General features: G+C 36.9%; 1 long non-coding RNA gene across 1 annotated transcript in view; it reads left to right on the top strand.

Annotated features, from left to right (window-relative positions):
* Positions 1-12994, top strand: part of LOC150103037 (uncharacterized) — a 61561-nt gene that overhangs the window by 5222 nt on the left and 43345 nt on the right. The window contains exon 2 of the long non-coding RNA XR_016548829.1: positions 9791-9867. This is a non-coding gene — a long non-coding RNA (uncharacterized LOC150103037). The remainder of the gene's footprint in view (positions 1-9790; positions 9868-12994) is intronic.

Consider the following 12994-nt stretch of genomic DNA (forward strand, 5'->3'; position numbering starts at 1 on the left):
TTTTATGGAGGTACGGCACCACCTCAACCCCCCCCCCCGCTATTTTTATCCTGGAGGGATTGTCTAAAGTATTCCTGACTGTATCCGTGTGTGCGTGTTCACGGGGCCGGTTTGCCTGCTTGCGGGATGAAAAATTCCAGATAAACTGGGGGAAAAACCCTGCTCTCCAAGCCCAAGTTCGGCTAACTTGGCTATGGCTGAGGAAGATCGTTAAGCTCTTCACGTCGTCGACGGGAATCGAGCCTAGGACACTCCTTCCCCAAGCATATGGTTGCGAAGCGCATAGCCACTAGGATAACCTTGCGGACTTATATGTTTCAACTAAACGCTATGACAAAAGCTATTTCGTCTCACTACTTCTTACCAATAACCCGCTGCTAGGGTTACGCATTTTGTAAGGTGAAGAGTTTATTCCCTGGTGTACTTTGCTTCAACAAAAAATGAAGAACGTCATCTCTTAGTTATCGACCTTATCATGGTACATTTTCCTGTTAAAGTAAAGGAAAACAAGTAAGTAAATAATAGACTCTATGTGTGTGTGTGTGTGTGTGTGTGTGCGTGCGTGCGTGCGTGCGACAGTGGTGAACTGTCGTACACACGAAGGAGACGAAGTTTCCCTTGTATACAACTGTATTCATTTCACTTAGTTGATACTTTTCAAAGTGGTCTTTTCTATCCTCGAGCTCACTGTAAAAATAAAAAGAGTAATTGAGCAATTCGAACACATGTTCTTCGACTCTGAATATGGGCACCATTGCTTTGTTCAATATTTACTACTTTTATGCAGCTTTAAAAAGTTATTTAAAAGCATAGTGTTCTCTTCAAAAGTATTATTCATTAAGTACAATTTATTTACTGATAGAATTGTTATCGGCTTTAGTTGCCCTAGTGACATGTGCAAACACTTTAAAAATGTAAATCACTTTCAGAATCAATTATTCATGCTTTGGAACCTTCTGAGTTGCTTACAAAGAAACAGCAGTACCTAGTCAATATTAACTGATAGCACGCCAGTTAAGAAACAAAAAGTTTTTTTTTTCTCGTGTTATACAATTCAGTACTATATAGATCGAGAAAATATTCATGAAGTTTTTTTCCTCTCCATATTTATTGAATAGGATGATTTATGCTGATTCTTCATGCTCCAACCCTGATAGTTTATTCAGCAAATAGGTAAATCAGGAAGTTGTCATGCGAATGACTGATTGGTCATATTTAGTGATCGTCGAGCATAATATATATACATCAACTACTTGCAAATATACTGGTGCTAGCTGACCTTCACCTAATTTAAATTAATTGCCATTGCAATATGGTGAATGATATTGAGATTTTTAGAAGGTGAAGTTTTTTTTTTTTTTTCAACCCATTTGCAATTGTGCTGCAGAACATATGACCATTGGATTTAACGATAAACGCCATACCTTTTCTGGGAAGATTGCCTCTCCCTACACTGCTACCACGAATTCACGATAATGGACCATCTATCTTTCCAACCCCTCTCACAAGAATGAATCTGTTAAGATTAACTGTTATCCTGTAGCGAATTGTCCTCAGACATCCATCTGTAGCAGAAAACATTACACTGTTCAACAAATCAAAATTTCAATTTAACTTAAAATTATTTTTAATTAATTTAGGTGATTCTAATGTATTCGAGGTGCTGAATCCAGATCTGCCCAAAAACTTCAATCGCAGATATTATTTTTACAGATATCCAAGCTTTTTGCAGGTTTTAGGAATATAATAATACGATTTTTTTAAATTATTGAACATTAATTGGCAATTTTTTGTAACTAGTGTGACTCCCAAAGCATGTAACAGTAATTAAAAATGAATAGAGACTGGATTAAACGCATCTGAACCTCTCTCTCTCTCTCTCTCTCTCTCTCTCTCGAAGTACCACTGGGAAATATGCTCACTCTTTAAAGTTCCCATATGTTTTCAGACATCTGTAATTTCTCATTTCTTAAATTTATATTTCATTTAAAAGATAGAGACTGTAAAACAAACATTTTACAGTTTGACTGTTTTTATTTGTGTGTCTGTGGGGAGGAGGCAGTTTGTTGGTTTACAAATATCAGTTAGTGGTACATTACTCCTCCTCTAAATACTGAGAACACGTTCATTATTGTGTTTGTAAAACAATGGACCAGACCAAATTTGATTTTATCTAAATAGTAGTCTACAAGGTTATTTGGTTATTCTGTTAAGCAGCTAAGGCTACTACGAGGATAGTGTATTATAAACGTAAATTGAGCGTGTTCTTATGATTCGGTTGTTTTTGGGGTGGAAAACCCTACCACCCCTGTATGAGACTATCTCTGTCGAGAACCTTCAGCTGAAAAATTTAATTCTTCGGGTTCTAGGTGGGATGAGAATCCAAGTATTTCAGCCCAAAACTGTTATTTTCATTACCGACTAAATCTGGATCTCATGATCAACGAAGGAACACTTATCAGCTTCTAGAAATAGGAACAAAATTCTAACTTCATATTCTGAGACAAACAATGGAATCTGAAAAGAAATAATAACATTACTTTGATTATATATTAATTTGATTTGTTGGAGTTTGGATGCTCTCAACGATAGTTATTTGCTTTCATAAAACAAGAGTACATGCGTCCATACACTAATTTTGATAAGCACTACTTACGCACTTAAATTATAAGAAGTGACAAATGTATGTTTTCAATTTTACTAGGGTATAATTTTTAAAATGTTAACGTAATTAATATATGGCAGTTTAAAATATATTATAATGCTAAACAATTACAAATACCTTTAAGGGTATATAACTAAAATGACAACACTCCCCGTCCTTTTCCCGGTACATACTAGTACTACATCGCTGAAGCAGGGAATGACTTAAAATCGTCAATTTTATAATCTGAATAATTTATTATTTATTTTTAATTGAAATAGAAATAAATAGCTCTAGGGACCCAAATATGACACTTTTTTTTCCAAGTCACTCCAAGTGTCCATTAAGCGGATAGTAGTTTCTTTCTGGGTATTGAAAATCATCTACCTCCGAAAGAGATTCCCAAATATCTATGCTATAATACTGTACGATTGGAATTCATGGCCTATTAATGGAGGAACGGAAACGCTAAAATGTTGTATAATTAAAATGCCTTAAAATGTATTATTAATACAGACCTTGTTGGCAAAATAGATTAGCATCGATCTGTTATACCAGTATATCGATGAGAACAATTACAAACACCAGCAAGTACAAATTACAAGATAATTATGATTATGATTCAGTTTTCAGAAAAGTTTTTTTTTTCTTTTTAAATACTGTGAAACTCTTTCGTACCGTTTATTTTAGGAGCAAGATGTTTCTTGTATCCTAGAGGAATTATATTTCCGTAGCTAGAGTTTTTGACTTCCTCACTGAAAAAAATTAATAAATGCAAACGTTATTTTTAACTTAATGTGCTACACATATAAAAGTTTAATCTCTCTCTCTCTACATTATAAATATATATATATATATTACGTTTGTTTACATTTCTCTCGACTGCGAATGGCGCCATGAACTGTCTGTAAGTGACATGTACTTCATGACATGCTTAACTCTTTCTTAATTTTCTCGATATTTCTAGGCTACGTGGTTCATCTGCGAATTTTTCAAATTGCCGTTAATCTCCGAAAATTTTCCCAGAATAATTATTGAGAAAAATTCCCCATATAAGTGAATCCGCGCAGTTCAAACCGACGTTGTTCAAGGGTCATCTCTCTCTCTCTATGTGTGTGTGTGTGTGTGTGTGTGTGTGTGTGTGTGTGTGTGTGTGTACTATACGTGAACATAGTTCAGGTCTGAGGTAACTCGTGGGAAAGGTGGAGTAAGGTCTGATCACTTTCCTTTAGTATCTCCAATAATGTAAAGCACATCCCCTATCGGAGATGTATGATACTATGCATTAGAGGAAAGGGCCACTACCCACACTGGTTTCGACCTTTATCGAGGTCTCGTCAGTGGGAGCAGGGGCGCGCCGGCCATATGTGCAATGTGTGCGACGCACACAGGCGCCAGGATAGTAAAGGCGCCAAAGAGGAGGAAATACTTTTAAAAAAAACGACTTTTTTTTTGTGATTTTTTTTTATTGGAGGGGGGTGATAGGAGCGCCAACTAAAGTTTTGCACACAGGCGCCGGACACTGCTGGCGCGCCCCTGAGTGGGAGCCAGGCTCCCATTAACGATCTCCGATAGGGGATGTGCTTTCCATTAGGGGAGATACTAAAGGAAAGCGATCACAGCTTACTCCACCTTTACCACGAGTTGCCTCAGACTTTAACTATGTTCAGGCGCAAACTTGACTTATTGTGTGTTTGCTTACTTTGGAAAAAAGATTAAAACCAAGTTTATAAAATTGCTTGGTATCTTCAACATATATGTATATTGATGAAGACTTGTAATACAAGTAATATACAGTATTTTTATCACCAATTCAGCTGAAATAAAAATAAAAAATAAGCTATTCTATTTACCTTTAATAAATAAGAATAACTAGTTTCGTTATTCTCGCTAAGACACTTCATGTAATACACACACACACACACACACACACACACAAAAGAGAAGAAAAATTCAGAGATACAGTAAACATTACATGCAATGTATTGTACGTCTAATGTCATTAATGTATTTCTAGTGTGTGTGTATATGTATATATATATATATATATATATATATATATATATATATACTTGGTTATCCTAATATAAAATATCCCCAAGTTAAAAAATTTATTACATCTATATCTCCTGCAGAGATTTTTATTAAAAATAAAAACACCTTGTTGCAACTTCTATAGGTAAAGTTGATAAAGCTCCGTATTACTATAACCTTGGTATTTAAGGTCAAGCTACTCACTGAGGAAGTCAAAAAAAATGTTGAAACCGGTCTGGGTTGTGACCCCACCCATAATGCATTGCAGTATATATCTTTTAGTGAGATATGCTTTACATTATGGGAAAATACTAACACTAAGAATAGTGATCAGAGCTTTACCCACCTTTACAATGAGTTGCCCTGGTGTTGTATCATCTTTAGACTTGAACTTTGTTTCAGGCGCAAACTTAATTGTTTGCATACTTGGGATTAGGAGTTAAAATAACCAAGTTTATCAAATAACTTGGTTATTTTAACTCCTAATCCATATATATACTGTATATATATATTTCTCTACAGAAAGCAATTGCAGCTTGCATCATTCTGCCTACTTTGTTAAATCTCTTCAAGTTGAGGGTTCTTCAAACAAACGAACTGGCTAATTAACAAAGGTAATTGTCTCCGGTAATTTTTTTTTCACTGTAAAAGTTTTTGGAGAATCGACTTCTGCCTGTTGTTCTATTTCCCCCTCTCTTCTTCTTCTTCTTCTTCTGCAGCATTCTGTGCTTTTACTATAAGCCCTTCATTTCAAACTCTTCTTCCACCAACGGCTGTGCATCTGAATTATCAACCTTCAACTTCAGATCTTCAGCTAGCAGTTCTATCTTGTCTCTTGCAAATCTTTTCTTTGTCGAATTCTGTTCAATGTATGATCGTATATTTTCATAAACTTTTTTCATACACCATACATACATACATACCTATCACCCACACTCCATGTTGCACTACATTTTTTGTACAATACACGATATTATATTCCTTCCAAAAATCTCTTACGGTTTTCTAACCTTCGGTATCAGCAATCTCCTGAGCTAAAGCACTTTGTATATAATATATCCTGAAGACATGAATAACATCCTGGTCCATGGGTTGCAGGAGCGAAGTAGTATTCGGTGAATGTGTTAACTGAATTAATATCTTATTCCGGTTTTCTGCCATACAAACTATTATATATATATATATATATATATATGTTACTGTGAAAGATCGATATCTGGCAAATGTAGACATTCTCCGGTGAATGTCAGCATTCACATAGTCGCTTGGTGTAGTAATATATATTACTATGAAAGACCTATATTCTGGCAAAATAATAAAGTTACACATAAGTTATGTGATTAACGTTATACAGACTTATTTATTACAACAACTGAATCTGTTATGACACTGTGAATTGCACAAGAATCCCTTGCTTTTACAACTGCATTTAGTCGTGGAACACTTCTTTTTGCAATTACAGCTTTGTCCTCCACTTCTCGAATTAGTTGCAGCTGCTTCTCTCAGCAGCTGCAACTACTCTCAGCGACATTTCTTGAGAAGAAATCTGATCTATGGAAAGTAACTTTTCGTTACAAATTACGAACTGATTACGGGTATAAAGCTGCTTGAGGGTACCATTTTTGTCTAATTTATAAAATTCAGAGTCTTCTAATCCAACAACAACCGCCAACACATTTCGGACATCTGTACGACCACGGTGGACATTAGGGACTTGTATTTGTACGGTATCACCAATTTGAGCAGGAGGTATTTTTCTTTTTGAGATTCGTAAGATTTTCGTTTCTTGCAGTATAAGATTCTCTTTCGCGGCCGCTCTTTTTATAGAAATAAACTCGTGTTGTTCACTCAGAGCTTGATATGAAGACGTGGTAGGTTGCAGCTCCTCTTCAATATTTTCCTTTGAACCTAACCTAACCTAAACGTTGCACGTACCAGCAAACCTTGCATAAGACTGACAAAAACAGCACAGTGTTCGAGAGTCTAACAAATAGATGGCGTTTTTGTTGGTTTTCTCTGGCTGTGTCTTATTCTCGGCTCGGCTTGACAAGCCGAGAATAAGACACAGCCAGAGAAAATTTCGACCCCCACCAGAGCTTATCTGTGCTTGTCGACATATACCGGCGATGGTTCGAATGTATAATAATATAACCAGATATTCGGTCTTTGATCTTGGTATGTGTCAACATTCACCGGAGAATATTATTGACATTCTCTAATTTCGGTCTTTCACAGTAACATATATAGAAATTACACACACACACACACACACACACACACACACACACACACACACACACACACACACACACACACACACACACACACACACACACACACACACACACACACACACACACACACACACTGCTTGGAAAGAAAACGGATTCCCCCATGGGCAAAGTGCGTCGTACCCTGTAACGTGTTTGTAGCAAGCATAAATTAGGGAATATGGTGCTCCCAAGTCAGTGCAACTGTGTTCGGGTGAAATAGCTACGAGAAGGGGAACTGACGGAGTTTGAACGAGGCATTGTGATAGGATGCCATATTGCAGGCGGTGCGCAGTGAATGAACGTCTCTTATATGACTCACATCTCCTGTATACTATACCCACTTTTTTGAGATCTGTCCGTCAGCCATCCTCTTATCCACACTAATATTTTATAATCTAAACTCATATTCTTCAATTTATGCAACAGTCTTCCATGCTGTATTCTATCAAAAACCATAGTAAAATCCAAACGTATCATGGTGTATCCATTCCCCTTGTCTAGGGGAATATCAGTGGTAACATTTTTATACAATGTGAGCAAGTTGCTCCAATATGACTTTCCCTTAGTAAACCTGTGCTGTTCATTGAAAGGTAGAGATTCTCTGTCAACCCATTTTTGAATGCAAGCCCTGGCCAATTTTTCCAAAATCTTCACCACCACTCCTGGGATTCTGATTGGTCGACAGTTGGATACATCGGTCTTTGCACCACCCTTGTGCAATGTGATTACCATACATTCTTTCAACTCCTGCAGAATCTTCCCTACCTCTTCTGAGACTCAAATTATATAGCCTAGTCAAAGGAATAGCAGTTGCTGAACACTTTAACACCCGTGCTGATATTCCATCAGTCCCTATTGCTGAAATGTTATTCAATTTGTGCAACAGCTCTAATACCTTGGCTTCACACACCTGCATTTCTTCATCTAGTGAAGAGGCAACAGTGAGCTCGGTGTTGCGTTCATCAGGTTGATAGCTTTTAGCAAATTGGGCACGCATTAGTTTAATAGCCTATTCTACATCCGTCACCATCACACCCTCTACATTCAGAAGACTTATTCTTTCATATGCGTTCTTTCTTTTACTTGCTGCATAATTCTTGTGGGTTGTCTTTAGCTTCCAGAGCCAGTTTCTTTCCGTACTCAGACAGATTTCTGTACAACAGTTGTGACTCTTCCAGTCTGCTGCTTATAATTATAATAACTGACATCATCCTTATGAACACGGTATTCCTTCCACATCATCCTTTTTTAATGAATCTATTGCTCAATAAGATTATACATCCATTTGACTCCTACCGTATTTATTCTTTGAGTTCTCGGGACACATTCTGATATTGCATCACTTAAGTATTGTTTAAATGCTTCTCATGGACTGTCGATATTCTTCCCATACAGCAACCTCTCCGCTGAACTCAGTATACAGTTGTTCATAATTTCCTGCTTTCTAGTTCAGTATGTAATCTTTTCTGAATGGAACATTCATAAACTTAGTCACTTCCCAAGTGAGTACCGCATGATCCCTGTCACCAACCGGAGGGAGAATTGTTACGTCTTTAACTGAAACACCCTCTGACACTATAATCAAATCTAACACTCATTGCCGTCGAGTTCCTTCTGTAACATGCTGCTTGAGGAACTTGTCTCTTAACAGCTCAATAAATTCAGTTTCATTCTTTTCATGAGATTTTACTGCTACCCAATCAATATTTGGATAATTAAATTCTCCCATTATGATTACTCTTTTCACGCTCGTCGTCTTTATTTGGTGATGCATTTCTTCATCACTAGCAACGGATCCACCAGGTCTGTAACAACACTCCACTCAATCAGGTCTCAACACTAACTGATTTCAAGTCATCCGATATCATTAGCAGCACCCTCCATCCTCTCCTATTCTGTCTGTCCTCCTTCCTAAAAATATTGTATCCTTTACACTCGATACCAGTTAGTATGTCTGATTCTGATAGCCAGGTCTCACTAATGCCTGCAATCTGAGGTCCCAACATATTGATCAAGGCAACAAACTCAACCCCTTTGTTCCTGGTATTCTTAGCAATAATTCATGAATAACTCATTCAATGGAAGCGATAAAAGTCATGCGAGGTTTTTCAAAGCGTAGCTTGGTTTGCAATCACACTCAATTACATAAAATGATGGTGAATGAACAAAATATTCTTCCACCATCTTTTTTCATATATCATTTGAATATTCTATGCCTTTCTTTGGCTCTCTAGTCAGTCGATTTTTTGTCACGGTAAGGAGGTGTTTTTTTTCTTCGTGGAAAGTCGGGTTTTTAACCTCACATTTCCAATCGATTGTAGAACTTGATTCTCTCTCTCTCTCTCTCTCTCTCACACACACACACACACACACACACACACACACACACACACACACACACACACACACACACACACACACACACACACACACACATCTGAAAAGATTTGGTTTACTGGGAAGCATGAGTACACATTCAGTGAAGGCTTGAAGATAGCGACTGGCTGTCTCAGGTATTTTCAAAAAAAAGTTAGATCCAAAGGAACTCTGCTTACTCCTTTTGGGGTATAAAATAGACGTTAGTCAATTTATTTTTATTTATATGTAACCGCAAGCCCATTGCATCCTTTGGATTTTCGATTGAATTACCAAATGAATAAAGATTAGGTTTTGTATTTTGGAAGATCGTATAAATTATATTCTATCATATGTCATTGAAATGAGCAAAAAATTATATCTACACAAACTTTTCGTTTATGTCATGAAGTGTTCAAGTTGCTTCAACTGTGCTTTTTATCAACAAAGTTCGTTCCCTGATAACTTTTTCCCTATTTCTTAGTTGAAAAATCAGTTAAAAAGAGAAGAATCCGAAGGAAGTTTGCAGGATTGAAGCTATTTCAAGGAGAAAAAAGTAAGGTAATATTCATAAGAAAATAGATTTTGGACTCAGAACTAACGAAAATTAGAAATAAAACTGAATGAATCAATTATTTATTTATTTATTTTTTATTATGATTGAGACTTGAGTTATGTTGATGCTGTTGCGCGTCATTGGAATTGCATCGTGTGTGTGTGTGTGTGTGTGTGTGTGTGTGTGTGTGTGTGTGTGTGTGTGTGTGTGTGTGTGTGTGTGTGTGTGTGTGTGTGTGTGTGTGTGTGTGTGTGTGTGTGTGTGTGTGTGTGTGTGTGTGTGTGTGTGTGTGTGTGTGTGTGTGTGTGTGTGTGTGTGTGTGTGTGTGTGTTATGTATTGGGATCATAAAAATGAACAACATTTCATTTAGCGAAGGGGATGTTAAAGTTATCGGACTTTGCATGCTTCTTCATAGCACACTAAGTATATTCATAAATATTTTGGCATTGAACGAAAGCAATGGAGATTTGGAGAAAACGTCAAATGTGTATGTGTGTGGAGAGAGGAGGAATTGTTATGGAAGTATGGAATCAAAGCTGAAGTTCGTCGTCTAGCCCATGACAAACTGGATGAAGTATTAAGTTTGTCTAACCAGTATGTTTGTGTTTTGAGTGAGGACAAACTTGAGTTTCTAGGATAAAATTTCTTCTAGTTCTGTCAGCAGCCGACTAACTCAGTTTCGATTGCGAGAGACTAGAAAACGTTCCATATGTGTTGAGTCTGCAAAATTCCAAAATCCGCAAGTTGCTTCAACTTCTAGTCTAGAAAATCTTGGTCTGGGAAAAGCAAAAGCTTAATCTAGACTCCCTTAAAAACTATTGCAGACAATTTTAAAAAGAGTTCAGATCATACTTTATTAATAAAGACGCATAAAACCTCTTACAAGAGATATAACAATAATAAAGTAGGATCAGTGGAAGGAGATAGATAAATTAAGTGAAAAAAGTAGTCAAAAGTGTCATTATATTAAAATCTTTGGTTAACGAGCGTTAGCGAGTAACCAATTAAGCCAAGTACGCACGTAAACTAAATCGTTTACGTGCGTACTTTCTGATAAAAGCATTACTCGTGTTTGGACAGAGAAATTGGTTTTGTAGGGGATGACGATAGGCTCCCAGATTCAATATAATGCATATTTCTTTATAAAGAACTTAAGTCGTATTCACCGAATACCATTATTTGAAATATATGAACTGCATACAAAGTGAAGCAAAGTGAATCGAAGTTAAGTGGCATAATGCATTTACGCTCACGTACCGAAGCACTTAAGACAAGGCTTATTGATTTTATTATCCTCATTGCACACGAGATTTCTTTTCACTGTGCAAAGCGGGACACAGTATTTTCTCTCACCCTGTGAGATAGATAGGGTAATCATAAGAAGGCTACGATCTGTATGTGTTAATAAACGTGAAAGAAATTTAGCAATTCTATAGGTGGGAGAGTCAATACAATTCACAGTGTGTCTTATGGGACAACCTTCATGAATTTTTGGAATACCATATAAACAAGGAATTCTTCCAAAATGGGTGTGTGACTTACACAAAGTCTTTTGATCCCAGCTAACAACTTCATCAAGGAGCTTATTTAATTGTTTAAGCTGTGTTTTTGTAGGGTTATAATTAATTTCTTGATAGATGGAGGTAGCCTGTAAAGTGAAGCAAAGGGAATCGAAGTTAAGTGGCATAATGCATTTACGCTCACGTACCGAAGCACTTAAGGGAAAACTTAATGATTTTATTATCCTCATTGCACACGAGATTTTTTTTCACTGTATAAAAGGTGAATGGTTTATGTAAATTACGAAAAAAGGATTGTCATAGATTGTCAGGTTAAGGAATTAGCTAGAGAGCTTTGTGGTGAAGTGCTCTAGAAGAAGTCCTTGACATTCTCTCTCTCTCTCTCTCTCTCTCTCTCTCTCTCTCTCTATTTATATATATATATATATATATATATATATATATATATATATATATATATATATATATATATATATATATATATATATATATATATATATCATATTTCATCAGAAGCTGCAGTTTCCAAAAGAGGCTGCCTGTTCCTGTTCTCCCTTCTGTGGTGTAAATGATACTCTTAAGGGTGTGTCACCTACTGTACGACCCTCGTAGAGAGCTCGTACCTCCACTATATGTTTAGCACACTCTCAAGAGTGCCGTTTGCATCATAGGAGAGGAGAAAGTTGAAGCTACATGCCCTATTTTAGGGATGAATCTGTCTAGTCTAGAAAAATCCAAGAAAAAATTTGCCTTGTGCATGCTTCAACTTCACAGATCATTACTTGATCACTGAAGGTTTCGGTGTAAGCTTCTTCGAGATTGGAAGCTTATTGATGATAGCTGATGAACTGCAACCAGGTGATGGAATAGATGGTGGAGATAGTATGCATAGGAAAATTGATGAAATGAGCGGAAGGAGGGTAATTATTATGGGAGATTTCAACTATGGTAACATTGATTGGAAGGAGGAGAGGACACATGGGAGGAAGGAACTGGATTTTATTCAATTACTGAGGGATAACTATTTGAGACAGCATGTAATGGAACATACTAGGGGTTCGAGAGTGCTTGACCTAGTAATAGCATCTGAGAAATTGACTGCAATGAATATGATCATGTTGCCACCCATTGGTGAGAGTGATCATAAGGTCTTGACCTGGGAGGTGGCTAAGTGTATCGAATATTCGATTAAGACATGGTACATGTGGAATTACCCTGCTGGCAAGTATGACAAGCTTAGGAGATTGCTTGGTTCAGTGCCGTGGCATGTAAACTCCAAGGGCTGGAAGTTGATAGGGCATGGGAAGTGGTCAAGGAGCATTTGCAGGAGGTTATGGCTGACTGTATACCTAGAGTCCGAATAGTAAATCAAGTAGGGGTTAAATGGATGAATAACACCATTAAACTTGAGTTCCAAAAAAAAAAAATAAACAAATGTGGAAGGAATTTAAGGAGAAAGGTGATCTGCAGGCACATGAACGGTATAAAACGCAGGCCAGAAGGGTAACGAGTGTGGCGAGAAAAGAAAAAACGGATTATGAAAAGAAATTAGCCATGCAAGCTAAAGAGAATCCCAAACAGTTCTTTCAATATACTGCTAGTAAAAGAAAA

This window comes from Typopeltis vanoorti, chromosome 9, assembly GCF_054136105.1.
Source record: "Typopeltis vanoorti isolate ZY-2024b chromosome 9, IOZ_Tvanoo_1.0, whole genome shotgun sequence".
Classification (NCBI taxonomy): domain Eukaryota; kingdom Metazoa; phylum Arthropoda; class Arachnida; order Uropygi; family Thelyphonidae; genus Typopeltis; species Typopeltis vanoorti.